We start from the raw sequence: 19048 nt of genomic DNA on the forward strand, positions 1-19048 counted from the left end.
TTTAACAAGCATGTTTATTTTATAAAGTTTGACAGACATGCTGCATTTACATTGGTGACATGCAGAAGGACTGAAAGTATAGGCAGCAATAGACAACACAGATATACTTCATTTGAAACATTCTCCTAACAGGCTTCTTGGGGCTTTTGGATTATAACAGACCACCACATGCTATTAACATTATGATCTAGTTTTATAGCAGAAAAATGTTGCTTATCGATATTTGATGGCCTTGCTCATAGACATCCACAGAAAATCAAATGTTTGCAGGTTTATATTGCTGCATCTAACTTTATAGACAAACTGCAAATACTCTCATTTTCATGGAAATTAGTTTTGTATTACCTGAATAACCATGCAAGATCATGTAGCGTGAGTACACACAAAGAATTCACAATTTGCTAAAATTGAGATTGAACAATAAGAAAAATTCATAAACATGCATAAAAGGCTACATTACATTAGATTATAATAATAGAGAAATAAATTAGTGATATAAGAATGAAATGAGGAATTGAGAGGGATTTAAAACCAAATTATTAAACAACTGGTATAACAAATATCTTGATAAAACAGCAGTTACCTTCACTGAGTTCAAATAATGTAGAACATACCAAATACGTGCCTCTAAGTCAGCAAAAAATACACCTGTATCAATAAAGTGGGTCTTTTATACATTATTGTTGTAGTTATCACTATTATATTTACCCTTCCAGGACAAAAAACTCAACAAGACTGAGGTAAGTTTTGTCTGCTTGATATAGAAAGATGAATCATGAATCCTAAATTGCATTAGTGATGACATCTATCGGGACCCAGTCAACAGATGCTGAAGTATGTTAATAAAAGTGGATGTGACAGATGAGTTATGTTACAATGGATTACATATGGTACCCAGCTTTTCAAATTAAGAAGTGAACTGTGACATCATCAGGTTATTTTTATAGAGGACAGTGGGAGTAAGTTACATTCCTGATTAAGAAATCTAAAATAAGCAAAGTAAGAAAGGGCCACCTTGTAAATTAAAATATTTAAAGAGCAATACAATGCATGAAAAGAACACTGATGTGCTTTAAACACTACAATGTTATCAATCCATGTTCTCCCTTTCTTTAGCATTTTGATATGGTTATTTTGAGATTATACATTGATATAGATTAAACCAAGCTGATGCAGCAGCTATCCCTTAATTTAGAATTTATCATAACATTAAAGAGCAGAACTTTTTATAAGCTTTTGGGGTTTTATTTCTTTTGTGGTGGGGCCTTGTTGGTTGGTTGTGTTTTGTTTGAGGGGCCAGGGTTGTAGGGTTTTTTTGGTTTATGGGTATTGTTGGTGGGTTTTCTTTGGGTTGCTTGGGTTTTTTTTTGGACTCAGACAGGCTAGAAAGAGGAGGAACAAAAAAGGAAAAAGAGGAAACTAAAGTTCAGTGAGCCAACAGGTGAAGAGCACGTACATCTCTTGTCGCAGTGAAATGATGACCCTGTGGCTAGAAAAGACTTATCATGTGCCTTAGAAAGAGCCATGATTTGAATCTGATGCAATAGTCAGCAGTAGTCTGTGGCAGAGAGTCAGGTGGCCAGGGTTTGTTCTCCTACATAGTCCAGAACTGAAGTACACTCTCAACACTCACACCTTTTGTCAAGTCTTTCAAAATAGTTCAAATTTTCTGCCTTATTAAAACAAACAAACAAACAAACAAAAACTAAACAAAACCAAACAAAAAAAAAACCTGCTACATCATCAAGTCTGGTTTTGAAAAATACAATTATAGACTTGATTTCACCAGTAATTCTAACAGTGATCTTAGAGATCAAAGTAAATTCTCACCTAACACATGACTTGAACCACTCAGAATACTAAAACCCTTCAAGTAACTACTGCAATCCAGTTAAACAATATTGAGGTGTATCAGTGAACAGCAACATAACAGTGAGCAGATGTGCTTTGAGTACTATGTATTAAAGTATTCATAAAGAGCTGTAATTCAGGAGAGAGGGGAAAAAATACAAAACAACCCACCCACACCCAAAGCACACACCACACATCAGGGGAGGGTTTTCTTCACCCCTAAAGAAAAACTCTAATTTTTACTTCTCCAGTCCCTCAAAGTTCATGTATGTGCTTTGTGACAATACTCCTTTAAGACTGAAGAGTTTTTGCTTCCTTGACTGATCTTCCTAGTCATACAAAAACCACCAACCATTTGTTGACGAAAGGTTATCATTTCTGCATTGAAGAGACAGATGTAATAACAAGGTCTGGAGATTTACTACCTTTTGCTCTTATTAATGAGCTACCTCTCAAAACAAACAAATAAACAAACACGGAAAAGCAAAATAATGTACCAGGCAAGTAACTTACTCAGGCAGCTACACATGGCCATTTCCCATGAAGGATTTCAAGAACAAAAGTGTATATTCCATATATTCTATTTTTAACATTAGATTAAGTACCTATTAAAAGCTATGCTCTCTTTCTCTATCATTGCTTTAAAGATAGTGGGAGAGATGACAGAAAGAAGAAAAACAAAACAAAAAAAATTTCCCACTTTCACCTTTTCTCACCTTCTTTCCTGCTTCTCTTGGGATTGACCACACACCACCACCAGATATATGACTTAGAACAGACTCAGAACAGACTCAATGCTTGGAAAGATTCACTGGGAAACACAAAAACATTCCTAAACAAAAAGTTTTATCATTCCCAAAGTGTGACCCTGTTTTAAGCTTCAAATTAATATTTTAATGCCAAATCTGGGAATGGGGGGGTGGGGCAGATGAGGTGGAACACATCAAAGAAAAAACTCCAGATTTCATTCAGCCCAACCAACTAATTAAAACAGAATAAGAGAGGCAAAACAAAATGGAAGTGCTCCTCTCTGATGGTGAAAAAGTGACAGCAAAGCTCCACACTTCAGTTTCATTTGAAAATACTTCATGTAAACACATGAGAAGCCAGAAGAATTTTACTTCAATGGAAACAAATAAAGATGACATTGTCTTTTCTTGCAACAAGCAAAAGTTGCAAGTAGTAATATTTCTAGGCTAAAGTAACCCTCAACATGCAAATACAACAATAGGGACGAAAGATGTAAGTGACATTTCATGGTGGGGAACAGCCTCATATCATGCTATGCAGCTATAAAGCTCTAGCAAAGGCTAGTGAGCACACTTCTCTTTGGATGATGAGACTAAGTGGTGATAAGTGATGAAACTTCAAGAGCACGCCAGGCAGCAGGTCTTTTAGATTGTCAAAAATAAGCTCAACCTATAGTTTATACAGTTTTGGTAGTCACTGATAATAAACAAAGCATGACATAGAACAACAAGGAGAAAAAAATTGCACCAGATGATTCGCCAAAAGACCCACACCATAACGCTGTGTCATCTGTTTATGTACTATATATATATACACATATAAATATATGCATGTACACACACTACTGCAGCACTCCTCACCAAACTGATGTCACATGTCCCCCTGTTAATCAGAACTTACATGACAAGAGCCATCTCCAGGACAAACCAGCAATCACAGAAAACCAGATTACTACATTGTCAGGCATTTATGAGCATCATTACTGGATGATTCTTAAGACAGCAACCAAGTGATGGAGGGGAGGTACCTTTTCTTTGTATGGAGAACTTCAGGAGCTAGGAAGGAAAGGTTCCACACAGCACTTTGAGAAAGAATTAGAAGAGAAAAGGTCTTCTTATTCTCTCCTTTACAGGTGGCTGTAATAAAGTCAGAGTCAAGGTTCATGTACTAATTTTAAATTCATGTAGAAAAATCCAAGAACATTCAATTTCCTACTAATATTCGACCTGCTTCTTTGGAAGTAAGAAGTCTCATGCTACCAGCAAAATAAACAATGGAATAATTTCTCCATTGGGCCAATAATAAAATAGTCACAAGCTAGTGTTTCAGAGATCCAAATTTCGGTGTCCTTAACTATTTGATTTATATTTTATGTGAACACCAATTCATTTTAAAATAATATTTCAAAAAAATATTATTATCATTGAAATATAAAGAATCTTTGGAATCCATAATAAAGGAGAAAGAAAACCACTGCACATGATAAACTTTGAGAGTGAGAGAGTAAGCAAATGCCAAATGAACAGAATAGTCCCAGGCATTACATTGCTTTCTTCATTTACTCAGATACAGTTCGACACTTACAGAATAAATTATACACATTCTAGCACTTTGTATAAGGAATGCAATCACAGCTGTAAGAGCACACAGCTATGAGATTTTATATAATTGTAAGTGCAGGACAATAGGGTATAAAATGAGGAAAAATAATCTATAGATACTCCCTATCTCTATTGTTGCAAAGTAAATTTCCTTAGACCATCTGTTCCTATTCAGGTATAAAAGCTTCTAAAATAGATTGGGATATTAAATAGTCATCTTGCAGAAAAGTTTCCTGTTGCTAGGAAACAGGAAGGAAAAATAATATATCCAAGGTCAGCTATTACTGAATTGATTCAGGATGATAAATTTTTGACCCAATTTGACATAACTCGTAAGGAATCAAACACATTGTTTGTTTAGGCTGCACTGTTTCCATAACCCTATTCTACACAGAAGTTTTACATTTGTGTGGAGACTATGAATAAAACTGTGTTCAGTAAATGGTGACAGAAATGTCATTCTGGTTAGGCAAATCTACAGGGAATTACAGTACTTCGAGAAATTTTTCTTGAGGAGTTAAAAAGTTCACTGCATTTTCTATGACCTTTTGTTTCTGGCAGCTTTTTCATTAGACAGATTTTAGTTCTTGGCTTAAGTCAAAGGTCAATGTTTCTAACACACCACTCTCTCAACAGGCAAGTTAAAAATAACCATTTTGTTCAAGGCTTCACTCCTGCAAGCATGAAATAAGGCATTATTTTCCTGTTACTCTCAGCACACTGATTCAGTTGCACTCCCTCAACAACTAAGAAATCCAAAGCATCCCTCTACCAAAAAAAAAAAAAAAAAGAAAAAAGAAGTCCAAATAAAGTATTGACACCGTTAAACCACCACACTGTCTCCCAGATGTGTAACTTCAGAAAAAAAAAAACACAGAACACACCACACGTTTGATATATAAACATTTAGGAAAAGACTTCATATAAGAAATTAAGTATGTCTGCTACCCAGGATCATTATTCAAGTTTAATGAATTAGGAATTTTTTTTTTGCCCCAAAACACAAACAAAATAAAAGCTCAGAATTATTTAAAGTCTTCCAACAAAAAAAAAAAAAAAAAGAAAAAAACATAAGAAAATTTTAGGGGGTTGTTTTAAAAGTGTTCCTTGCTTTAGCTATGGAACCATGTTCCTTTCCAGCCAAGCTGTAGGGACACACAGAAGCAATCAGACACTTTAAAGAACTGCAGTCCAAGAATTTCCCCCTTTCACCCTGGGGAGCTAATTACACTACATACAAGGCCCTGGAAAACAATAGGTTACATGCACAAAACGTACCATGTTATAGTCTGCTCAACATTAAACAAGCATACAAAACAAACAAGTAAATGGCAAACTGTTTTACATACTATAAATAACCTAAAAAAATCCCTGCTAGACAGTAAATCTATTTGTTTCTTTACACAGACATTCCCACCAGTGTGTTGCATACATTTTAACATATACCAAACCTAATGCATGTTCAAGTACAGAAGTATAAATGTTCATCTCAGTGATATTTTTTCAGTCTGAAAAGACAGTTCAGAAAAATATAGCATGTGCCATACGGCTACTCTTCTGGCTTGCAAAATGCCTCTTGCTCACCACACCTGTTCCTGACATAACTGTCTGAACTCTGCAAAAATAGCTGCCTCTTGCTGTCCCCTACTTGTTCGCTACATTTCCTGCTTATTAGCTAGTCTGAAGTTAATGTCAGTGATAACACACCTCTTGAGAAAAGAGGGAACCTGACAGTGATAATGCTGAAATTTTGGTGCTGAAATTGCCAAGGAGGACAAAGGTTCAACAGCCTCCTGTACTCCCAGGGTTTCTTAATCACATTGAAGGATTCTCGTACCTTTAGGGATCCTGTATACCCATTTAAAAATGCTTGTATTAGAAATAATGAATAATATAATTCCAGTATATTATTTTACTGTATTTTATTACATTGATCTATTAATGTCATTGACAATTTTAATAATAATTTGATTAATTTAATAATATTACTGATAACGTTGATACATTACAATAAAAATAAAAATATGTCTATATTAAAAATAAATTGCCTAATTAATACAAGATACTCAATAACCCACTGTCCAGTTTTTTTTCTTCCCCTCTGACCTGTTTTTCATTTATTATTTAAATTTTAGTAATCTGGTGTCACACAAGACTTTTGAAAACCGTAAAGTGTTTTGGCCCATTTCTTCCTCTGATACCTCTTAACCCTACCAACAGTTTTCATGTTAGTAGGGAAACTGCAGACAGTGGTTTAATTCAGCATGATACGAGTAAGCATTAGATAGCATAGGGAAAGTTACTGTAGCAAAATTCTACGTCAGTTCTTATGAAACAGGAAGACATTCATTTGCAAATATCCCGCTTGTACTTATCTTTCCAAAGATTTAATTCACTCACAGTCTCATACTCACCTACACACAAGTGACATGTATGCCCAAGTGGTTTGGCCAGGATCACCTGTACGTGACAAAGAGGACAAAAGACACCAGCTATCAAGTTCTCACTGTATTTCCAGGTTTCTTCTCAACTGCCAACAACAAACTAGTTTTTGGATGGATCTTCATAGGTTTTAGGAGCCAGCAGCCACTGTGGAGCTGTCCTCTATACCAGTACCCTACTTACCTCAGCCTTCATAAATCTTAGACCGGGTTGTTTCCTACTCTTTTTTTCATCATTTGGAATACATATGGTCTATAGTCTGGTTTTTCTGATAGGAAAGCAGGAAAAGACATGATACACATGACAAACTTCCACTGACAAGTCATCTACTCTTTCAGAAGGCAGGCATTCTGGTCTCAATGTAACTGACACATTCCTCAATTTTACAACTGGCAATACTGTCCTGGGAGGTGCATCCTTGGAGAGCTGTTCTTCATTATTAATATAGGCCTTTCTTTCAACCCTTCTTCTGCTGCTTCTTGTGGTTAAATAGCCTTTTCCATTCCTACATGATTAATACCAACCCTAATATTTCTGTTACAGATCTCTATAAAGGTTTTAGCAAAGGTAAGCCAACCACCACAAAGAGCACAAACTGCCATTCCTGGAAATCTCAGTAAAGAAGCCAAAAGCTGATGACCATCAACAACAAACCTCTCAGCCCATTCAGCTAGTCCCAAAGAACTGAGGTGCCTGATGGTCCTTGTAGGAACATTTGTTGCTATGTTCTACAGTAATTAAAGAGTTTGATCTCTAGCTCTATCTGGTCTCTTCCCCAAGAACTGGAATTAGTTTTAAAAATCAAGTGTGGGTTGATTCAACTGACATAGATTGTCATATTTTGCATAAATTGTAAAATGGAAATGTAAAAATCCAATTGAAATTGGCAAAAGGACTTAAAAATCCCATAAAGCACTTTTATTTTTACTAAAAACTGTTAAGTATGTCACAATAAATATTATTTGAAGACACATTTCTGAATTGCTGAAAGCATAAAAGAAGCACAACAGAGCCTATCCAACATATTTTCACTTAACAAAGAGGAATGGAGCTTTACAGCCAAACTAGCTAAAAACATTATGTTTGCCGGCTGAAGCTTTTGAAGAGAAAATGAGGCCTGCTGTAGAGGCAACTACACCCACTCACCCCCACTCTCCAGGACATGGTGCCTGGGCCCTTCCTGCCTATACAGCTTCCACGCCACCACACACACAGCTCTACTCCTATTGTGGTGTCCTCTCCTCATAACTTTAAACACTGATCTAGAGCCAGCCTCAAGGACCGAGAGCTGGACATCACCTGGGTTTATTTTTTCTGCAAATACGGTTCTCCATTATCCCATAAACCTCAGGTTTTAGTCTTTCATTGTGGCAATGCACCATACAGGAATGTTTCCAAGGAATACTTGAATATCAACACACAATATCTTTATATATAAGAGCTGACATTTTTCCTCATAGAGAATATTTTTACTTCTTGCATTTACAGCAATTTTCTCTTCTGTCTTGATTTGAGCCATGAACTAGAGAGCAGGCTATATGCTCAGGGCTTTCCACAACACCAATACTGATATGTAGGTAGGTAATCTTCTTCCCTAATGTAAGGGGTTTCGGCATCTGTCCAAAAATGGTTTATCCACTACACATATTTCAAACAGCTAATGAGCCTCACATTGAATGCTCTTTGCTGACAGAGAACTCAAGTTCTCAACAAATACAATTGATTAGTATGTACAGTATATATACAGTATATAAACTAACAAAATTATAAAAGAGGACTTAGACTGAAGGAACAAGATGTCTTCTGAGCCAAAGTAACTTGAGGAAGATAAAACAGACAATCAAAGCAGAAGTAGGTAAGTCACACTGAACATCAAATTTATTCTCAAATCTTCCTGTAAGTAAACACTAATGTCCAGAAAGGCAATTAGACCAGCAGATCTAGCCAGGCTTTCCAAAAAAGATCTAAATTAACCATTTGTTATTGCTTTTTTTTTTTTTACAAAGTATGGTGTCAATCAAACAATCTCCAACCTACATATAAAACTATTCAGGGAGTTCTTGTTACAGAAAATGCCCTAACTGGATGCCAGCAACGCTTCCTGGCAGAAATGCTCACAATTGTCAAATATTTCTCTAGCTGAAAAGGCCTCTATTTGTTTTTTTTGGGTGTTTGCAGTACCTGCCATTTGTGCAAACTTTATAACATTTGTTACAGGACAAAAGCATGAAGCCTAAGCTTAAAATGCTGACTGAAAGCCAGATAAAATGGTTTGATTTCTGACTTTTTGAATACTATGCCAAAAATAAGCAGCAAGTTATTTCAACTCAAACATTGTCAAAACCAGATCTTGCCTGACACTGTAGTAATAAGAGCTGTGGCAAAATATTCACTTTTTCAGCACCATGAAGTCCAAAATAGTAAATATTCAAATTGTGCCCTGTAAGATGTGCAGAACTTGTGCCTGTTTATGCAGCCTCAGAGCTGAGTAAGACTTGGTGTGTTTGTCTGGTGAGGATGCTGTGATTGTCTATGGAAAGCAAGAGTCACCACTTGCAGCACTGACTGAGATTTGTACACTCCTGCAAAGTATGACATATAATTAGTGCTATATGTAGTACTAACATAGTAGCTATATGACAGTAGGTTTTACTATCATATTGAAGAAGTGGAAAACATATCCTCTGTTTCTTCAACATAAAAGCAATTGGTCTAACAGGATACTTTACATTCTTTACCTGAGAAGAACATCAGCCCTCTCAGGTTCACTTGAGAAGAACAATTACTATCATTGTGCAGGAAAAAAATGCATCTTATTTTTTCATGTTCACATCAGAAGCAGTTAGTAGGAGTTAGGGTAAGAATCTGTAAGTTTGTTTGTAACCCCACATCTACTGCTTAAGAGTTAATTTGTGAATGGTGTTTATTTGGGTATTTAATTATTTTGGCTCTTTCCAATTCATATGACTATTCAGATTTTGAATCTCCTCTACAGTCTTCTACTCATTGCCTGTCTGAGCAGGTGAACCTGTAAAGTAATGGGTATGTGTTGTATGAAAGCTGTTGAAATGGCATTAGCTTATTACTCGATCGCATCTCATTCTAGACACAGGCAGAGAGGATAGGCCATGCCGCTGTCACCGACTGAACAAACTTGAATACTATTTTAAATGCAAAAGTGGAAGTGTAGTAACTGTGTCTGACAAGAAACCTACACCCCTGCAAAACAAAACATTGCATTTAATTGCTATCTGATGTTATACTTGAAACATGTATCTATTTTATTTGGTTAAAGTCCTTGCTGGGACATATAGAGTCAAAATTATTTTGATATGCCTGTCTACACCTAGATTTATACAGTTGGAAGAAAAATCCCAGCAGTTAAGCCAGTGATATTTCTGATCATAACAATGGCTGAGGTTTACTTCATATACTCTTAAATAGAGTATGAGAAGATCAAGCATAGCAGTTGTGAGAGCTTGGAAATACAGTGAGTAAGCACTTCAGAAGTACGGTGCATAAGAAAGAACCTTTTCCTGAAATTTTCTGTCTCTAGATATTGACCCTGTACTACAAGGAACAAAAAGAACCTTGAAAACTTCACCAGAATCTGCAATGCAGATTGGCTATTTTGCCACCAGAGAGGGCTGAAAAAACCTCAAAACACATGAGCTGTAAATGAAAGCTGACTCTGATAGAAAGCATCTTGAAAAACCTACTAGAGAAAAGCAATTGCAGTAAGTTTTAAAAATAAATAAATAAAATACCTTGACCCTGTGCCACTTAAGCTTCCCCTACTGCCTCTTTGCCACATGTTATTCCCCAGTTGAAAGTGTTCAACTAAATACACATACATACACCCATATAGTCTCTGACAGATGTCAACAAACGGCGCTTCTACAAACCTGTTATTTTGTATGGCATGTAGGCATACATTTAATCCTGGGAAGAGAGGTTTTTACCTTTTCTGTAACTTTGCTCAAGGTTCTGAATAGAACTGGAGAAAGTAATTTTTGGTTTTAATTCCAAACACAGAACAAATATTGAAGCAATTCACCCCTCCCCAAAAGCACATTAGCACGGGCTAAAGAATTCCAGGATTAAGATGACTGGTATTTTAAATCACTTTAGTATGACCTATCTACTACAAACTAAGTGTAGGTCCCTAATACCCAGTAACATCACACAATACTTGAACAAGTAAAACAATATTTAAATTCCTAACTGTGGAAGGCCAGGATAAAGGAGACCAAAAAGCCTCCACATTCAGAGTTCAAATATTTTCATGTCCCACTAACAGCCAAAGACCTCATCTTGGCAATCTCCACAGATGGAATGACGTGGGCTGGCAATGTGGAACTGCCACCTTTCCTTGCTTTCTCCTCCTTCATTTCAGCACATGCCTCTCCAGTACACAAAAGACATCTACAAAGAGGAGTACAAACAAACTCCTACAGGACCAGCACCATCTATGTTTTTTCTAATCAGGCTTATGAGAGAGAGCCGGAAAGCTGGATAATGGACACATTTAAGTGAGAGCATTCTGGGATGCTACCCTAAGATGCCTCTACCAGTTTCTCTTCCTTCTCATGTCATTCTCCTCTCCATCCTCATCCTTTTTTTTCATCTGGAAGTTATATGATTTCTCAAGTAAATAATTATTTCGAAAAGGCCAAAAAGAATTAATGGAATAAGAAAACAGTTTTCTGGGATCTCTACCCTGGATGTTTCCTTGGCCATGAATAACTACACTACTTTTGAAACCCACATTGCTCTATTTCAGTTGCTGAGCAGGTGGTCTGTTAAATCTTAAAAGTTAGTTCTATTTGTTAAGTGTTCATGTAAATATTTCATTAAGCTTCCTGGATTGTAATAAGCATTGCTCAGCACTATTTTATGCAGTATAGGCTACAGAAATTGTGCTACCAAGGGGAAAAAATGGATGAGAATCAGATAACCACAATTCATTATTTTTTGTTAATATCAAGGGGAAAAACTATTGTGAATTCTAAGTTAAATGTGTTGTTTGGTGAACATACATCTTGTTTCATCTCATCATCTTATAGCCTAGGCAAATAAGCACATATCTCTTTGTTATCTTTCTTACAATCTTATTCAATTATTTTTAAAAACATTTTCTTAAAAAATTACTTTATAAATAGTTTAAGAAAGTATAGGACATGTTCTTCCATAACAACTTACCATAAAAGAACTTATTTCTATAACAGATTTTGTCATTGCAAAATGTCATGACCAGAAGTTGCCTAGTTTCTCTGTCAGTTTTGCAAGCCATCATATCTGGTATTTCCCTATTCACAAGTGATCTAAATCATTAGAAGTTGTAAATAACACACAGCATATTAATTATATTTTAAACAGCATTTTTATTACTTTTTTTCTTTTTGTTTATAACATTGAGAAAAGGAACCCTTTCACTCAGAGAATTAATTATCATGTTCTCAGATTTCTGCTATATTATTTGTTCTTTGGTGAAATGAAGAAACTCTCCCATTATTAGCCCAAAAAAGCAAAATTGCCTGTCACAATTCTTACTAATTTGTCAGCATAGAAGTGTGTAATTTATTGGCTTTGCAGTAACAAAGTTTTCTACACTTCAGGAGAATTATTGTAGAGATAGTGAGGCATAAAGTTGCAATTCGGAGATCCAAAAATAGGCTGCAATTCTTATTCAGCTGAAGGTGAAATGGGAAAATAAGACATATATATAAAAAAATAGACTATTCTGTTGTCTATTTCCAGTAAAGCATCTGCATGCTTCCTGTGCATTTTTAAGTAATGTAGTAAGACCTGTGATGATTGCACAAGGAATTACAGACAACATAATGCTTGAAGTACCATTACAGAATTGCATAGCCAATGGACTATTATAGCATGGAGAACCTTCCAGCTCTATAATAACTATTTCAAGGAAACAGCAGTGAAACTCGTACAGCTGCTAAGGCCCTACAGAGACCGTGGCACTACAGAGTAAAGCAGAAAGTGAACTGGAGTGAGCTTCACACTGCTTCCCATTAATGTGTAAGTAGGAAGCTAGGTCTGAGGCTAAATTATTAAAAGCAACAGCAGAATTTTCTTTTATCAATTTGATAAACCAAAAGGCATCCATACAAATGTAGTGTCATTTCCTTAATAATACCAAAGGTTACTAAATATATAGACATGATACTTGTCTCAGGACAATCTCCAGACACTGACAGGTAGAGATAGTACAGTCTCTACAGCAAACAAGCACTAAGATTCCTTCAACTTCTGATATAATAATGTAACTCTTCTGCAGATTAGATCCTGACTTTCAGATAGGTCATCCAGAAAAAGAGAGAAATACACAGTGAAAATACACAACTGCAAATACTCTGACCAGCATCAAACAGAACCTACCTAGAAAAAGATATAAGCCATATCTCCAGAGTAACATTTAGCTGTCTGACTAAAAAAAACACTTCTCTAGTAATTCCTGCCTCATTCACCATGCACAATAAAATGAGGCAAGAGCTCTACAGATAAAAATGTCATACAGCTCTGATTTGTCCCCAGCACATCAGAATTTTGAACAATGTTCTATGGAGAGGGGGAAGAAAGTATGGAAAAGGTATTACACGCAGTTGTAACACACATTCACATATACCCAAGAAACCTGCAGAGCAACCTTGTCTGCTGTAATAAAGTGTGATCAAAAACTCAAATCAATGGGATGTTTTGTCTACACTGCCACCAGACGAGCACCTCGGGTTGTACTCCTGGCTTTGGCTGGGAACACCTGACTGTCCTCCTTCACCCTCTAGAACTGCACAGGTGGTGATGAGCTGTTGTTCTTCTTAACTAGCTCCTTCTCATCCCTGCCCTTTAGTATCCTCATCTGAATCACATCCTGCCACATCAATTCTTATTTTATTTTTCAGCACATCACCTTTCTAGTCTGGACTCCGAATAATACTTCCCCTTCCCACAATTCCACTCCTCAGGTTTCAAGCACTCATCTCTTCAGGTTTGTTCTCTTCCCTGTAATTCTCTCCTCCTAGTCCCTGCTTTCGCATGACTCTTCTGTCTAAGCAGCTTTCTCTTCCAGAGCTCCTGGGCAGCATGTGGCAGCAGGACTACTCACACCCTCATCTCCCACAGCCCAAATGACTCAACGTTTGTGATTTCAGAAAAATCCCGCTTTGGCCCACCATTAAATTTTAGAGATGTTTTAGCCAATAAAGTCTAAGTCTTCCCAACACAAGAACAGGTGTTTTCAAGGTCTGTTATTTTCCACAAGCACATAAATCTTCTGAGGAAGGGGAGATACACATTCCTTGCACAAGAATCGATCCGTTTTGTTTCAAGGCCCCATCCTGAAGCATCAGAGTGTGGAAGTTTCTAACAGTGTTTGACAGTTATCTTTTTCCCCCAGCTCAGCTCTCTAACCTTGCTGAAACCTCCAAAAATTTCTGCTCAGAAGACTGGCAGAAATCACACAGGGAGTTTAAAGCCCAGCAAAAGGCATAAGTAACAATGACCAGTGCCATGTATCAAGGAAACCAAACTTTGAATAGAAGATTAGGGTAAAAGAAGAGTATTCAACATTTATCACATTCTTTAACTATCATTTCAAATATCTATTTCAGAACATTTACACAAGAAAACTCCATTCTAACTTTTTATAGCAATTTTAAATTTCCACTTGTTGAAATTTCCATTGCCCTTCTATGAAAAACTCTGTTACCTCCCAATTGTTTCCAATTGTTGTCATTGCTGAAACTGGTTGCTTCTATTTGAAAAACCTATCTCCATACCATCATGGAGAGAGAGTTGTATCTACTGTTCAAATATACTTGCATTATATTGATGCATTCACTTTATGTGAGTTTTATTTTAGGAAAATACTACAGAAAATATTTCCTTTGCACCATGAATTTAGTTCCTTGCTCTGGCAGGCATCTCATTATCTTTATGAAAGCTTCTTCATAAATTTCTTAGAGTCTACTTTAATGCAGTAAGATATGGTTTGATATCAAGTATCCTCAACTGGGAGGCTATTCAATTTATTAGAAACCCTATTCTAATATCTAGGTAAATTTATGCACAGCCAATTTGGTATTTGTTCTTGTATCAGCGTTGTCTTAGAATAAGCAGTTCTTTCCTTGTGATTATCCCCACTCATTTATAGAGTACTCATATACCCTATCAAATTTCAACTTACCAAAGAAGTAAAGCTCCCAACTAGTGACATGATACATGAAACATGGTACATAAAACACTGGCACAGATTGCCCACAGAGATGGTAGATGCCCCATCCCTGGAAACAGTCAAGGTCAGGCTGAATGAGACTCTGAGCAACCTGATCCAGTTGCAGATGTCTCTGCTCATTGCAGGGGGGTTGGACTAGATGATCTTTGAAGGTCCCTTCCAACCCAAACTATTCTATGAAACTTTGTCAAAAACATTGACAGTCTGCTTTGTTTCTTAAAATTAAAATTGATATTATTTACAGTTTAGATATACGAACAGCTATATAAGCACATCTGAGGCAAAGGAACCCTTGATCTGTCACACTTCCTTAGTACCAGTCTCTGGTAAATCCTAATACCTTTCACCAATTTTCTTTTACCATTATGCACAGAACTATCCTTTCTTCCAAAAGCAGTTTAAGAACTTGAGCAACACTGACGTCAATGCCATAATCCTGCAGTTGCCTGGATTAATTTTTCTCCCTTTGTTAAAAAAAAAAGTACACTGCCCTGTTAACACCTAATTAGCTAGCTGTTCCACTTTCCATCAGATCTGCACTCAGATTCCACCTTAATTTCCACTTCCATACTTGTATCACTTTTCCTGTAGGCGATTGAAATCACTTGGTGTAAAATGTGGTGCACAAAGAAGTTCTAGGCAAACCTGTATTTTTAATGTTTCCTCATTCCCACTCTTGTAAACACATCTGATTAACTGTGTGCTATTTACTACAGTATTCTTTGCAGGGTCTAACTCAGCTTGGCAGTTTCTCTGTGCAGGCTCTTTTCTCCAGTCCTACAGTGCTGAAAAAACTAATTGCAATGGTGAACATGATCATTTTTCCATGACTTCAAGTCTATCTAAATGACAGCTTTGCAGAACACGCATACGTGTAAGCATGGATTAAAAAGAAGTAATTACGATGGTTACAGTCTTTAGAAGTAATCTAGGTTCTTAAAGATGCATAAAGAAATGTTGGTGGCAACTGGAAAAAAAATTAATTCCATCCCACTACATTGCCACAGCCCATCACAAGCACACCTCAGTTTTTGCTTTGTAACTATTATCATTACCTCGATTCCTCACAGAAGTTTTAGTGTTGTAACCTGTATTGTAGCTTACTGCTACTGACTAGAACTTTAACTGAAGAATAATCCCTTTCAAGTTTTAAAATAAAAATCTAAGTTAATTAGACAAAACAAGTCATATAACATGTTTTGTATTCCACAGCATAAAGCCAAACCAAGGAGGCAGCAACCATGTGCCCTAAAACAATACTTTTTTTTTTTCTTTCATTGCTACCTATTATTTAGCAAAATATTTTCATAATGAGTTTATTCTTTAAAATTCCCATAGAAAATGAAGATGGCTGTATACTGTTAGATTATGCCATAGAAGTTCATCTGCACCCCAACAAAAGAGCAGAGAGGGACAATGTCAGGTGGGGCAGCCCAAATAATACCCTGCCCAGTTCCTGCCAGGCCCATCATGGGAGCCCATCAGTGACCCATCTGTACAAGCCCAGAGGACCACAGTGATGCAAATGCAAGCAGGAACACAAATTAAGGACTTGGAGGAATGGAGGCCCCATCCAGACCCGTCCCAGGTCTGTCCCAGGAGACCCTCAGCCCCAATGTTCAGGTGTGAAGCCCATCACGATGAGTCAATATCAAAGCACCTCTTGAACAGAGGGGCGGTCACTGCCCAAGCGTGTAGGACACATTATGGAACACAGGGGAAGGGCACAGGATTTACTATGGGATGTTGACAGGAGGAACCAAAGGCAGGGACAGGGATGGATTTACACGATTTGGGGAGGAACAAGTGTGAGAAAACAGAAGAGTAAGTGGATAAAAATGGCCAGCTACGTGCAAAGAGTTTGCTGTTTGGTTCACTTGCCTGGCTGTGCCATGTGCCTGATCTGTCCAGTCTGTACTATTTTGTTATTAAGTCCTTTCTAACTCTTTTCCTGGGTGCGGTTCTCTATACGTTATGTCTGTGTGCATGGGAGTCTGAGTGCAGTGACTGGGAACAGACTGCCCATGCACCTGGCTGCCAGCCACTGAGAGACCGGGGCAAGTGGCCTTTAGTGTCAGCGTGGGGTGGGTGACAAGGACACGTATGTCCACGGTGCAGCACCGGGAGTGGGTACAGGCACACATGTGAGTGCATGCGTACTGGGATGCATGTTGAGCCTTGCTGCTGGTTGGACCTGGGGCATGGAGCTGCGGCAGCCTCACCCTTCTCAGGCTGCCACATCTGGCCCAATATTTTCCCATAGCACAAGGAAAGAAAAGGTTTTTGAAAAGTTAAACACAGCACATGCTTAAAACAAGATTTTCTTTTCCCATTCCACATACAGTGATCATCATCTTTCATTTCATATCTCAATTCTGTCCCTTTCCCACTACTTTTCCACTCTGATCATTTCACCTCCTTCATATCAATCTTCTTTTCTCATAGATATTTCGTCCCCTCCTTTTCACTTCCACCCCACCCCTGCCTCAGATTTTACAGTTTCGTTTTCCTTTGGTTTGCTTAGGCTTTTCTCCATTTTCTATAATCTTACCTTCATCTTCTTCTCAATGAAATTCTTTTTATAATTTCCTCTTTAAGCTCCTCAAACACCCTTTCAGTAGGGATAAAAACTGCCCCTCACACATTCTGTCATTTCTCTTCAAGCTCTCTTCCCGCTTGCCAAAATTCATTCTTTGTAACATTGCCTTTCACTCTCTTTCAAAGAGAAACACGTGCAATCGAGGCACCCTTCCTCTTACTTAAATAAAACATGGCTATTTTCAAACACTTACTGACTGAACAGGGTTTATATTAAAGTTTTTTCACAGGAGGACAGAATAAAACCAGCAGATGATTACTACAAATGCCGTTCAAAAGACAAAAAAAAAAAAAAATCAGAAAACTGTTTCTCACAAAGTGCAGAGACTGCTCATGTCACAAACCCACCAAGATAATACTCGAGGTTTAGCTGTTTCTTTTCCCCTCCTCCCCTGTGTGTGGCTGCAAAGACCATTTTCACAAACTCCTCTTGTTAGAATTTGATTTCCCAGGCTTTGCTCTACCTTAAGTCACCCACCTTACCAACTTCAGTGTATCCATATATGATTGCAAAATTGAATTAAGCTCTTTATTCTCACAAGAGTTTATCAAAGAGCTTTTATTTTCTTGAAGCATTTTTGCCTCAGACAGTCCCTTTCTCTCAGCACCACAGAAAAACGCATCCAGCCAGCTATGAAGAGCAGCATTTGAGAGACAAGAGGAGACAAGAGGTCCCTTCCAATCCCAAACATACTATGATACTGTGATACTGTGTGAGATGGAATCAGTTTGGCTTTTTTTGCAGGTATGCCATCTTCCATCCAATACCTCAAACTGTCTGTTAGGACTTTCACTAACCCAAGGCACTGATTTTATTGTTCGACTTTAAAAAGGTACTATACAAACAAGGAAGATGTATTTTAATCCTAACTCTACGGGATTGAAAACATTTATCAGCTTTAAAGAAAAGCATCTGTCTCCACAAAAACTGCATCCATAAGCTGACTCTTTAATGACTGTTTATCCAGATGTAAAGTTAGCACAGAAAAGGATAATTTGATACTGTTATTACATAGAGAAATTTTCTAAACTGCACTGGAATTATTACTATGCCCCAGAAAAATGACTTGGTCACATTAGCTGACCTGTGTTTGGCTGCACTTCATAGAAGGACTTTAATGAGAAGAGACCATACCACTGTGAGGAGACACCAGACATCATTTGAAAGGGATCAGTACTCAGGAGCCACTTTTCAGGGTTTCTCTCCAAAGAAGCAGCACAGACTCCCCTGAGCTTGAAGCAGCGAGGTAAAGTAGCATATTGTCCACCACAGGCCAGGACAGGAATATGCTTGCAGTTATAGATTACACAGCAAGGACTGGTCACACAGCTTGATGCTAGTTTCACATATTGGAATTGTTGAAGCTCAAGGTCTTCCCTTGGGAACCATAGTCATCCATTACCTATCAAGGCCCAGGATCAGGCAAGTATGATTAGGTTTAGTCCTGTTACACCCTACTTGGTGCTAACATGTGGGACTTTCACTCCACAGCCTACTTCTGAGCAAGGGTTTCTCCTACTCCAGCTGATGGCATCAAGAGCAATGAAGACCTCA

At 37.4% G+C, this 19048-nt stretch overlaps 1 protein-coding gene across 5 annotated transcripts in view; it reads right to left on the reverse strand.

The window, feature by feature from the left end:
* The window catches only part of MARCHF1 (membrane associated ring-CH-type finger 1), a 231833-nt gene that overhangs the window by 206147 nt on the left and 6638 nt on the right, over window positions 1-19048 (reverse strand). Inside the window, exon 2 of one of the 5 annotated variants that reach the window (XM_082050947.1) lies at window positions 6617-6662. The exons of the other annotated variants lie outside the window; for them this stretch is intronic. The gene's annotated coding sequence lies outside the window, so the exon portion shown is untranslated. The remainder of the gene's footprint in view (window positions 1-6616; window positions 6663-19048) is intronic. 5 annotated transcript variants of the gene reach the window in all.

This window comes from Streptopelia decaocto (genome assembly GCF_964273445.1).
Source record: "Streptopelia decaocto genome assembly, chromosome: 4".
Taxonomy (NCBI): Eukaryota; Metazoa; Chordata; class Aves; order Columbiformes; family Columbidae; genus Streptopelia; species Streptopelia decaocto.